A 13,492-nucleotide genomic window follows, 5' to 3' on the forward strand; every position below is an offset into this window, starting at 1 on the left:
AGTTAGGAGTAGCAGGGTGATATTGGAGAGGGGGTATCAGGTTGACTTGGAGTTGAACATTGGGGTACTGGGACTGAAAAACTTTAGGAACCACTGCCTTAGGCAATGTAGTAATGTTTCATTTCCTCTAAACAGAAGGAAAAATTGTAGTTCCAACTAATCTTCTGCAAATAACAGTACTCATAGGAAAAATGAAACAGCAGTCTTTTTAGAAAAGATGAGAAAGATCCTGTTAAGGTCTATGAAGCCATAACTGTCAAGGATCAGAGACGAAGCTTTGACTTCTCTAGACCTGAAGGCCATTAAATACAACTGAAGCTCTGGAAAACATAACTGAGGCGACACCAAGGACTCACCTCACTGTTTGCTCGTAAAGACTTGAGCCAAAAATTCTGCCTTCTATTCAGGCCAATATACAACAATTACATCAGGTCCTACAAGGGGAGGCTTGCTTGAACCAACTCCAGAGGGTGATGTCCTGAGGTTAGACCACCATTTATGGTCATCACCACTGGAGAACAAGATCTCCGTATTCTCATTATAAGAACAGCTGTAAATAGTCATCCAAATCTGGGTTCCTACAACTAGCAAAAACTAGGATTTATTAGCCTTCCACAGACATTAACTACACTCATACAGTAGCCTATGAGATATGGAGAAACCCTCTCTAACATACAAATCCATTCCATGGGCCCTTGGGATGACATTACTCTCAAGTAAAATGGGCTTATTAAATCCTGCAATCAACAGTTCTGATATATGTCACACATCAGACACAAGAGTTTCAGAATAAAAGAGAATATCAAAACTGACAGCAGCAACATCCAAATCCTGGTCCACAGAAGTTGTCATGGAAATGATGTATTTTATATAGCAATGTGCGCATATTATTTGAGAATAAAAAATTCTCATGTAATCTGTGCACATTGCTTTATAAAATACATCATTTCCGTTACCACTTCTGTGGACCTGGATTAAGTTCAACATCACCAGAAAAAAGCAACAACATGTTAAACAAGCATAAAAGGATATTTGCATACATAACAAACAGTGTCAGGAACATTATGCGCATGTAAAATCGATACTAAAAAGTTTATGGCCGTAAAAAGACAAAATTATCGCTGGAATGAAATTGATCAACTTGGAAGAGCCGGCCCGTCCAGATTTGCCAGACGCTCAGTGAAGGATAGTAATGGTGGTTTTGAAAATGAAGTCATAGGTAGATAAAGAAAAAGAAAATGATAAAGGCAAGGCAATTTCTTGCTAAACAACTGAGTGGAAACCTTGATACAAAGGCAATGGTACTGTCGAAGATTGAAGAACAGTTGTTCATTTCAGAATGTCCTTCTCCTAGGAGAGGTACTTGCCAGGTTAGTGAGTCTATCCAACAAATATGCAATAAATATGCCAGAATATTCTGAGTATTCTTTCTCTGTGATCCGAGAAAGACCCAACAACAGAGTATACTGGGATTCTTTAGAAGAGACCATAATCCCTTCAGTGGTAGTATCTCAACAGGCAGTTGTTGTCTTGGCCAATCTACTAGTCTCTCTCAGTTTTTCCCCTTTGCAAATGGAGAAAGTCAATCCCGACATTACAGTCTTTTTTCAGATAACGTTAAAGAGAACGGTTGTTTTAAGTGAATTAGATCTTTTAAATATGAGTTTGCAATCTATTTTCGTCAGTAAGCAAAGAAGAATTAGAAAAATGGGGGGGAACTATTAGTTGCAGCAATTAACAAGTCTTTTTTAACATATCAGGTTTAATATCCTCACTTTATTCCTCACAAGATATGGTAATAGTTACAATGTAACTGGAAACTCCTTCCTAAACCTGATACACTTACACTTCAAGGTAGTAGAGCTATATCAACTGGAATGCTATTTCAAGAATGTTTACAATAGCAGATCTATTTTCAATACTTGTCCAAAGGGTTATGATGATCTTGTTGGAAGGGGTTTTAAATCAATCTCTAAACGTTTCACGTTATTTCACATTATACCATGTGCATTGGTGCCTACATTGCCTGTTCATAATTAGTCTTCAAGGCTGGAAAACAGTCGTAGGTTCCGTCAACACGCCCAGTCTTCAATTTCCTCAAGTATCCTTGAACAATCGACTGTATGTATGTTGTCACTATCGGAAAAACTACTTAAACTTGCGCTCTTGATGTCCCCTTCCTGATGAAAGTGTTGACTGAATAGAATGTGCTTGAATAGTGTCCCATGATAGGATTCACTTAAATAGTAGCCTGCCTCGATAAAACATGCCTTTGGTTCAGTAAGAAGGGTTGCCTTAGTCAACATAAATAAGGCAAAGTACCCGCTAATATGGCAGACTCAGACATGCAGTCTTCTGAAGTCAGACTATTGGTACCTATCAAACCCGTAATATAATTCATTTTGATGTCTCAAGTTTGTCTTCATTTTACTATTACAGGCGAGTCATTTACCGTGAATCTGTATAATACGCCTTAATAAAGTGTTCCTAGGTAGGAACTTCAAATTTCATTTTAAGACATTTTCCATTTCTCAGCGTCATTGTATTTGGGGCAATTATACTTTGGATTTATCAAATAATTAACTGCAACAAATTATTTATGCTACTGAAACACTTAAAACAAATATCCGGAAGAGCAAAAAAGAAATACACTCACGCAGTTATTCCTTAAAACCAAGTCAGCCACTGTCGCAGTAGGGGGGAATAATCTTCAGGTCATCATTTTAAACTTTTCTGTAGAACCAGTTCATGCTAGAGTTCAGGGTCTCCCAGAATCTGAATTATATTCAAGAGCTTCCACTCTCACTACAACTGAAGGTGCAGGTTTCCTCAAAGTTATTTTGGGTGAGTTTATTTTGTAGTGATTAAAGAGCAAATTTAATATTCTCTAAAGCTATCTTCATTGCATACAACTTTTAGTTTTCTGTAAAAGAACACTATAGTGCCCGCTTTGTCTGTCCGTCCGCACTTTACTCTGCACTTTTTTCTGTTCGCACTTTTTCTGTCTGCACTTTTTCTGTCCGCCCTCATATCTTAAAAACTACTGAGGCTAGGGGGCTGCAAATTGGCATGTTGATCATCCACCCTCCTATCATCAAACATACCAAATTGCAGCTTTTTAGCCTCAGTGGTTTTTATTTTATTTAAGGTTAAAGTTAGCCATAATCGTGATTCTGGCAACGAAAAAGGGTAGGCCACCACCGGGCTGTGGTTAAAGTTTCATGGGCCGCGGCTCATACAGCATTGTACCGAGACCACCAAAAGATAGATCTGTTCTCGGTGGCCTTGATTTTACTCTGCAGTGGCTGTACAGAAAACTCAATTGCGCCGAAGAAACTGGTGCATTTTTTGCTCGTTTCCTTTTAGAGTGAAAATTAATATCCCGTCCCTGATGCAGTGTAATAACTTAGGAAACGGCTACCACGGGTCATTCTTTCAGATGACTTATTCCTCCATCGCCATATAACGGAATGATTTAAAACTTAGTTTTACTTTGAGTATACTAATTCCCTTAACGTTTGGAATTCCTCTCTTCCTCTCTAAATGTGAGTGTTACGCTCCGGAGATTGTTCTTGTATTCACTGTAATAATAAAGAAGAAGAAGAGGTATATTTATATCGCATGTGAAATAGAGAAACAAGGCAGTGAGGCATGATTTATGAAGGAAAGGAACTTCTCTTGCATCTGTTTTGTTCATTTCCCTTGCCTAGACCTATACGAAAAATTAAGCTTTTAAATTCTTGCTATTATTTATAATTATGAATATAAGATGACCGGAGAAATAGTTGATCATTGTTCTAAGCATGTTATGGATAAGAAAACAATGACTGTCTTTAATTGTTTTAGCTATTTTCAACTATTTTCAGTTGTTGCATCTTTTTAATGAATCCCTTTTACGAGTTCATTGCAAATGATTGCAAATGACATACATCATCAAGCGCATAGCTGACGATAAAAAGTTCTACTGGTATTTACAGCATTTTCTGTTTTTTGAAATGAGTTCGCAAAATGCCGTATGAAATATATATTTCGTATCAAGATCTACAGTTCTAGACAAACTTTATGAAACGTCTCACTTATACCTAATCTATAGTAGCACAATAATTTATTTGGGATCGTTTATGTATAGGTCACTGATATGTTGCGTTTATGTAAAAAAAAAAAAAAAAACTTGCCACTAATCTGATGATAAAATATCTACACAGAATGTTCTGGTACACTGAGAAAGTAATAGCATGCTTTCTGCTGACCAAGCTCACACTAGGTTTTTCTCAGAAACGCGTTTAAATATTAAACAGAAATTTTACTTAAATTCAGACCCCATGCAGAGGAGTGGTAGAGAGCATTTGTTGAAGAGGGTGAATTATTCTACTAGAAAATATTAATTCCCTTATTAAGTATTCAGCGGTCTGCATGAGTAACACTGGCAGTGCAGGTGGAAAAAGAATGAGTGATGCTTTTTCCATCGTGCTGAACCTTCACTAATTAAACTAAGCAGCCAGTCACCGTGGAGGTATTGTTGTTGCCGAAGTAAATAAGTAAATCAGGTAAAGGACCATTTTGAAAAAATATATATTTTCAAAGAAAAACTTAATACAATGCCGACGGGGAAAATAATACAATGCTGGAAGTTTCAGTCGCATACTACCCTATGCAAGTTGGAGCCACTATCCCGACAGTTTTTGGACAAAATGGGTGTTCTGAGAGCTAGGGACAGAAGAAAAGTGTTATATTTCGCATAACATGTGATTTAAGCTCAATCCCATTGCCTTAAACCTCCATTTAACTAACATGCAATACAACACAGTACGCAGAGTCATTGTCTTTAGTGGACACAATCTAGTTGAATGTTATTGGTTAAGGTTTTCGAGTAAGCTTAAAATTTCTTCCGATAATGATGATCATACTCAAAGATTCAGATCACCAGTCTTCAGTGAACACTTGCGGTCATACTGATATATAAATGTAAATGGTTATCTTGGTCAAATACGTTAAAATAGTGGAATGTTTCTTTTATCCTTAGCAAGGTAACTGCATATGACAGCCTTTCCGTTTCAAGTGCGAATGTGGATGCTTTCCGAAAACAAACCTTTTGAAAGGGATTGCAATGCAACATGAAAAAGAATAGCAATTTTTTACTATGTGAGGGGGATCCCATGTATGTTCATTGCCCAGGGATGGTTGAATTCTACCAACAACCTCAAAGACTACCGTAGGTAACCTACTTAACAAAGGCATTTCAAATAGGTGTACTCAACCGTTACTTTACTTCTGTAGGACCATCCAAAGTTCATTAATTGGCAACTTAATTTAGCTTAACTTATATAATCTACTGTAGCTCTAGTTACTAATGTTATTTCTTTCATACGCCAATTTGTAACTTTTGCTTCCCCTACTAAACAGCGACAACAAATTAGAGGAGTCCGTAGACCAAATTCGTTCTCTTTAGAGAAACTAAGTCCAGTAATTAAAAAAATGGGGGTGGGGGGGATTTTCCAAAAAATACTCAGGAGACTTCCCAAGAGAGTCAGTCACAAATACGCGTCTTCAGGGTGACTGAGAAGATGACTGCAGCATCGGTTCTTTATGAGCGCCGATCCTTGCATTGGAACCACTTTACTACAGCTTTCTCTAAAGATTCTTGTCGATGTCAGCAAGTCGCTCAAGAAGTTTACCTCAAACTATTGAGTTCATTGCTGATTTTTAAGTTATGCGCCATTAGTTTAGCAAAAAGCTTACGAATAAAAATGCTGTTTTATCTCTCTGTAATATTCTGAAATAGGCAACAGAATTCTGTTGGTGGAATTTCGGTAATTTTTTACTTTACGACTTGAAATGTTATCAAACTTGACAGGATAAGACCCAATATTTTTCTTTCCTTTTCCCCCCCTCACACAACAGAGAGAGCGAATTCACTTTGTCTATGATAAATGGCAGTGTTTTTCCCTCTTTCATCTCTTTCATATTCGTTTTAAAAAGAGAGAGTCATTGCGCGAGGGTCTGTGGTTTTAGTACAGCTATTTCCGTCCCAAACATCTTTTACTTGTCAGGAAAATAACAAAGATTTCTTTCTTGATGGTGTCGTCGGAGGTTGAGAAGCTTCCTTTTCCCTTCTCTCTCGCGTCCAGGTGGTAGGAATAGTGGATGAATGTGGATTGCTTTGTTATGACCATATTTAACCCCTTTAATGTCAGGTCCCGGAAAAACTAATTTCCTTTGTTGTGGGATTGTATACTTGTTTCGAGTAGAGAATATTTACCATGAAATTTAATGAGAAGAGAAAATAGATACATAAAATGGGAATCTTGTGTTTTATAAAGATATTCATGATGATATGGGAACGATGACGTATTGAATCTTATACCCAGATTTTATGCTACTGTCAGAATCAAGGACATACAGTATAATCCATGACTTTGTCAGCTCTCAAGAACTCCAATCAGGGGAGGAGAAATAATAAGACTTTTACGTTTGAGACAGAAATCTTTGCAAAATACATTTTTAGATAATCATTGAAGGGAGTAACGAAAATAATTTGTTGCAGATATTTTCTATATTTAGCTTGTTTTTCTTCTCCTTAAGGTGATAGAATATATGATCATTACAAAAAGATTGGGATGAAAATATCAGTTATTTGACCGATTATAAAAGTTTAAATATCATAAGTTTAGAATGATCGATTGGAAAAATGGTGGTTTAGAAAATGCTCAGCAGCGACAGTCAATGATACGCTTTTAATTAAATAAAAGCGTATCATTGACTGTAAACATACTAATAAAGAAGAGAGGAAAATTTAATTAAAGATTTTGGACCGTTAAAAGGTATAAAATGTAATTTCAAGAAGTAATAGGGGTAACAGAGTGTGCTTATGATTGTCGTTGGTAATGCTGACTATATATATATATTAGAATTAAAAGTGGTCATGTATAGTGATGAGGAAGGCTGTTGGTGGGAGAAAGGAATAGAATAAATCTATTCAATAAAAATATGGAAATCAAGGATTTAAAAGGCTGAACAAAAAACTTTCAGAAGAAGGAAAGAGGTATAGATAATTAAATAGAAAAGTCAAGAGTCCAAATGACAGATGGGCGAGGCAACACGAAATCTGCAAGAAAATTTAGCGTGATGGAAAGAGACAAAAATATATATATAAAATCGTGAAAGTATGGCAGAATACCAGAAAACATGGACATGGTATTAATACTTTGTAAAGCAAAAACAGTAAATAAAATAACGAAGACTACAATTTAACCATTGACTTGAAAATGAAAGCAGAACTCGAGGCCAGAGAGCGATCAAATATACGCGTGGTTAGAGACTAAGGAACTCCAACCCCGACGAGAGACCTGGGTAAGCAAGGCAGTGGGTGCTGATAACCCAGATAGTAGACCTAAGGCCTGCACAAATCTCCCATCCCTTGCTCACACGGATAGTAATCTCGTGTGCCCGAAAAATCTATGAATGGCTCGAGTTGTGATTAATCTCTGTCCCAACACAGCGAAAAGTCGCTAGCAAAACCACTGAGTCACCACATCGCTAGTGTACAGAACTGGTGTTTGAAAAGTATACATTATGTACAGAAAGCTAGTAGTTAAAGATTACATAAAAGTCTCGATATTTGGGTTTTGAGGTAAGAATTAAAAAAGAGAAATAATATTGGACAAAAATAAGAGAAGCTGTGGAGCGAGGGACATATAATTGAAGAGATAAGGAGAAAAGAAGGTTACATCAGTGTACTTGCATAAGTTAACAAGTAAATAATGCGCCGAAATTTTTCGGCGCAATCGAGTTTCTGCACTGCAGTTGCATCGTATAATCAAGACCACCGAAAATAGATCTATCTTTCGGTGGTCTAGGTACAATGCTGTATGAGCAGCGGGCCATGAAACTTAAACCACGGCCCGGTGGTGGCCTGAACTATATCGTTGCCAGAAGCACGATTGTGGCTAACTTTAACCTTGAATAAAATAAAACTACTTAGGCTTGAGGACTGCAATTTGGGATGTTTGATGATGATTGGAGGGTGGATAATCAACATATCAATTTGCAGCCCACTGGCCTCAGTAGTTTTTAAGATCTTAGAGCGGACAGGAAAAGTGCAGACAGACAGATAAAGCCGGCACAATAGTTTTCTTTTGCAGGAGAACTAAAAAGGCAAGACTTCAATGGTGTCCTCACACCTTAAGGAAGAAGAAGGAGGATCTGTCTAGCAATGTAAGGAAAGACCAGCCGGAATAAAATCAAAAGTGCAGTGTTAGGCTGGAGTAATGGAGTGGAGGAAGATGAATGGGAGCTTAAGCGAGGAGAGGGAAATACGAAGGAATTAATTTAGGACCGACACAAAATTATTAGGTAAATATAAGAACAAAGGTTATTGTTACATAATGATAAATCAAAATAGTATATCCTTGGCATTTTCTCAAAAAGTACGTTTGATCACTTTACAGCTGCAAATACCAAACATTTTGATTCAAGAATTAGGCGTGGTATGCGTAATTAGTTTAAAAATAACTTTTACTTTCATTTTCATTCATATAATGCAGGATCTTGCGCATCTCTGTAAATTGATACTTTCCAGTTATTAAACTAGAATCACTGGCCTAAATCAGGATGAACTCTTGGGTTTACCACCCAATAATAATTCATCTTTAAATAACTTTTGCATATGGCAGGTGTCAAAACCTGCTATAAAATTTTCATTGACTTCAGGGGCGCGTTGATCGCCGAATTTCGAAGAATTATCGATTTTTAGTTTTTTACAGTTTGGACTGGTAAATGTCTAAACAAGAATGTTCTGAAATATTATTGGTAAAAAAATTTTTAAGTGTTTTTTTTTTTTTTTACATTTTTGTTCACTGCATTTACCGGCATTTGAGCTGCACTGAGCGAAAAATTGTCACAAAATTTCTGTATGACTTTTAGGTGGAAGTGAAAAATATACTTTACTCTCCTATTAAAATACACATTATCTACGATAAAAACTGGTTCTCCCTCCCTCAGAAAATGTAATATCAGAGTAAATATGTATCTATGTATCTCGATATCGCCATACGATATCACCCTGTGAGCAACATTGAGCGACAAAGTGTCGTACAATGTCTGTATGACTTGCCAATTCTGGATAGAAGAAAGTGAGAAATTTACTTGCGTCCTACTAAAACTACCCATTTTCTACGATAAGAGCTGGTTCGTTCTCTAAAAAAAAATATCAAATCAAAGTAAATATATATCTATGTATCTCGATATTTTGAACTCGTTATAGTCGTATCACAGAAGTGCTATGCCAACTGTAGTATACATATAATGTTTCATATTTCTTGACATATTTTTACTGCGTATTTTCGGAAATATGAAATTATATAAGTACGTAACAGTTCCAAACAGAGTCGGGTTTTACCAATGAACCATCTCGATTTGTATGTGGTTCTGGTTCAAGCGATATCCTAGTGCTTTGTGACGCATTTCCTTTTCGGATTTTCTTACCGTGTAGTGCATTCACGCAATTCCATTGCCATAAGCAAGAGAAGTGCCACCCTTATGCGGGAGAAATTTGAACGATTGCGTCTCGTAAGTTTGTTACAAGAGAGGGATGGAAGCGAACGGGAATTGTCTCGCCTGGGATAGCAACAACACCAGAACACCCATAGGCTATCTAGGTAAGGGATTTGTTTTCCTAAATTAGTGATATTCAAATTAGTTATTAGTGATATTCTAATTAGTGATTACTATTTTTCATAATATTATAATAATTATACGAGACCACAAAGCTTGATTTTACTGCAGTGAGCTGTCGTCTGACTCGTGACTTATGTAGGCTTGGTTGTTCAGCGTTTATTTACTTTAAACTCGCAGTTGTTTGCTTATTTGCCTCTCCAATATATGAACGGGAAACATGTATAGTGGTAGCGTATGCAGGTTATGAAGAAAATTTATATTGATAGCACATATTTTTTTAGGTTATGAAGAGAACTGTAGGGCGAGTGTAAAATGATGGAAACAAACCTTTCCTAGAATACCTGGCCTAACCTCATTAGGACATTTATTTTTGTAATTTATGAAAAATATTTCGCACTGATAGCATATAGCCTACTATTTTTATAGGTAGCATATACTATTTTTTTATAGGTTATAGAGAAAACATTATGTTGATAGTATATATTAATGAATTTTTGTTATGAAAAAACTTTGCACTAATAAATATAAAATTATATATATATATATATATATATATATATATATATATATATATATATATATATATATATATATATATATGAATATCTTTTTTGATGTAATACAAGTGTATAGTATGATGATAAAAAGGCCCATAAAACACTATTTGAACATTGCAGCCATATATTTCAAGTACTTCCTTCTGTGCCCCGGTTCACTGGTAAAATATGGGGAGGTGATGTGTTACAAGGTATATATACTGCCACACCTGCAGATGCTTTGTATGTATATTCTTGTAACACATCATGTGTCCATATTTTACCAGTGAACATGGGTACCGAAGGACGTGCACAAAATATATGGTTGCAAATGTTCAAATGGTGTTTTATGGGCCTTTTATCTTCTTATACATATATATATATATATATATATATATATATATATATATATATATATATATATATATATATATATATATATATAATATATATATATATATATATATATATATATATATAATATATATATATGTATATATATATATATATATATATATATATATATATATAAATATATATATATATATATATATATATATATATATATATATATTATATATATATATATATATATATATATATATATATATATATATATATATATATATATATATATATATATATATATATATATATATATATATATATATATATATATATATATATATATATATATATATATATATATATATATATATATATGTAATATATATATATATATATATATATATTATGTATATATATATATATATATATATATATATATATATATATATATGTAATATATATATATATATATATATATATATATATATATATATATATATATGTAATATATATATATATATATATATATATATATATATATATATATATATATATATATATATATATATATATATATATTATGTATATATATATATATACATAATATATATATATATATATATATATATATATATATATATTATGTATATATATATATATATATATATATATATATATATATATATATATATACTGTATATATATATATATATATATATATATATATATATATATACATACATATATATTACATATATATATATATATATATATATATATATATATATATATATATATATATATATATATATATATATATATATATATATATATATATATATATATATATATATATATATACACATATATATATGAATGTATGTATGTATATTATATATATTGCTATGAATGTCCGAGGGATACTTACTTGATTCTGGACGGAAACGGATGAATGCAGTGAGTTCCTTTTATTTATTACACATCTGACTCAATATTGGGACAATTCGTAGCCAAACAAGGGAAATCTATGGCCTAGGGCCTTCTTCATGTGAGGGAAAATTACATAAACTCAAGGGTTCTCTCTACTACTTATATTTACATAACAAACACAGATCAGAAGAATGATGAATTATTGGGCAGGTAATAACAAGGGCCTGGTAAAATAATGAATCCGACACAGAATAAATATTCTAAGCTGACGATGCCTTCATAACAGGGAGCATCGCAGTGGGAAAGAAGAACTGTTCATGGATCGAGCCGAGATATTCCACAGTCAAGGCCTATCTGCAAATATATGCAAGACGGTTACTTGCAATAATGATAAGAGGTTCAAAGGGAAACTGAGGAATGCACAGATGGTGCCAAATAACTCAGTTCAACACCAATGCATAATTATGTTAACACTGAATCCTCCAACACAAATTACTGAAGGTGATTGCGCAATGGAAAATAAACGAAATATTAAGCAGAGAAATAACAGGAATCATGACTGACTAAGAGACCTTATTCCAGCACATTACCTTCGTCAAGATGGAGGTGTCCTTGTTCGATAGGGTGGTGGTGATGAAGGAGGGAATTATAATGCCACTACAAAGGTATACTGGTTCGAACCCCGGGGTCGAACACGTGGAAGTTTCAAAAGGGCAGCCAAGGTAAGGAAATCTGTCCTCGGGTGGAGTTCGGCGCATTCTCTCTCGTGATTTCTGTTGCGTCATCTACAAATAACCTTTAGGGAATACGCATCACATCCAACATAGGTGGCGCAAAGGTCAATCTTGCCACGTTTTCTATAATGACCGCATGGCATCAGGTAACCCTTGTGGAGGGTTCAGAAGGAGGTGGGGGCACCAACTTTCTCTATTTGGCTCCTCCCTTGCCTTGCTTGATGCCAGGAAAGTAGCTGGAAAAGGCCTCAAGGCAATCACTTTGAACAGAGAGAGGGGTTAGGCTTAACTATTTTGGGGAATGAAGGAGAGAGTGTATGAAGGGGCAAGTGGACCCACAGTTCTAGTAATTAATAATTGAAATTAGTTTTTATTTCTTTCTCAGTTGTGTTACAGACGTAAAAATGGGTGAGGTTGCAAGGAAAAGAGGTCCAATATGTGGCAATATATATATATATATATATATATATATATATATATATATATATATATATATATATATATATATATATATATATATATATAAGTGCAAATTATAGGTAACATAAATCAAGAGGGAACACATTTCTATTCCTTTGATAATTTTGTAAATTTCAGGGTGTATTTCCTATATGACAAAATAGTTTTTGTGTAAAAATCATCCTTCTAATTGTCATAGTTTCACAGTTATTAAAAAATAACCATAATTTTTTCTTCTGTTTTCTCAAAACTCAGTTTTTTTTAAATAAATTCTTATAACTCCAAGAAGACTGGACCAAATTCGACGAAACTTTTACAGAGTGTAGTATAACTATATATCTTGATTTTGTACATGGGAAATTAATATTTGAGTGAAATCTTTTTTTTTCATTATTTTTGGAAAGTTTTAAAATCTTTTTATGAAATAAAAAAAAAATTAACTTAGAAGTCGAATTTCTATATTTCCCACGATGAAAATTTTCATTATAAGTTGAAGAATAAGTGGTAAAAATTTGAAGCAAATCCCTTTATTCATAAGGTAGTTATAAGCACTTACTTTATAATGGGGCCTTATGGAGTCAGCGCTCCCCTTCAACGTGCCATTTCTTGTTTATATCACATACTAGGGTCTGAATCTAAAGAATGCAAATTTCACGCCAACTAATCACAAAATATATAGAAACGAAACCAAGATATGTGATTTTCTTTAATGAAATCAGTATTAAAATTAAGTTTTGACCTGTTTCCCTTTAAGATCAACTTCAGCAGATAATTTCATAAAAAATCAAGCCGTGTATCTCTGTACGATCA

This window comes from Macrobrachium rosenbergii, chromosome 7 (assembly GCF_040412425.1).
Source record: "Macrobrachium rosenbergii isolate ZJJX-2024 chromosome 7, ASM4041242v1, whole genome shotgun sequence".
In the NCBI taxonomy this organism is placed as follows: Eukaryota; Metazoa; Arthropoda; class Malacostraca; order Decapoda; family Palaemonidae; genus Macrobrachium; species Macrobrachium rosenbergii.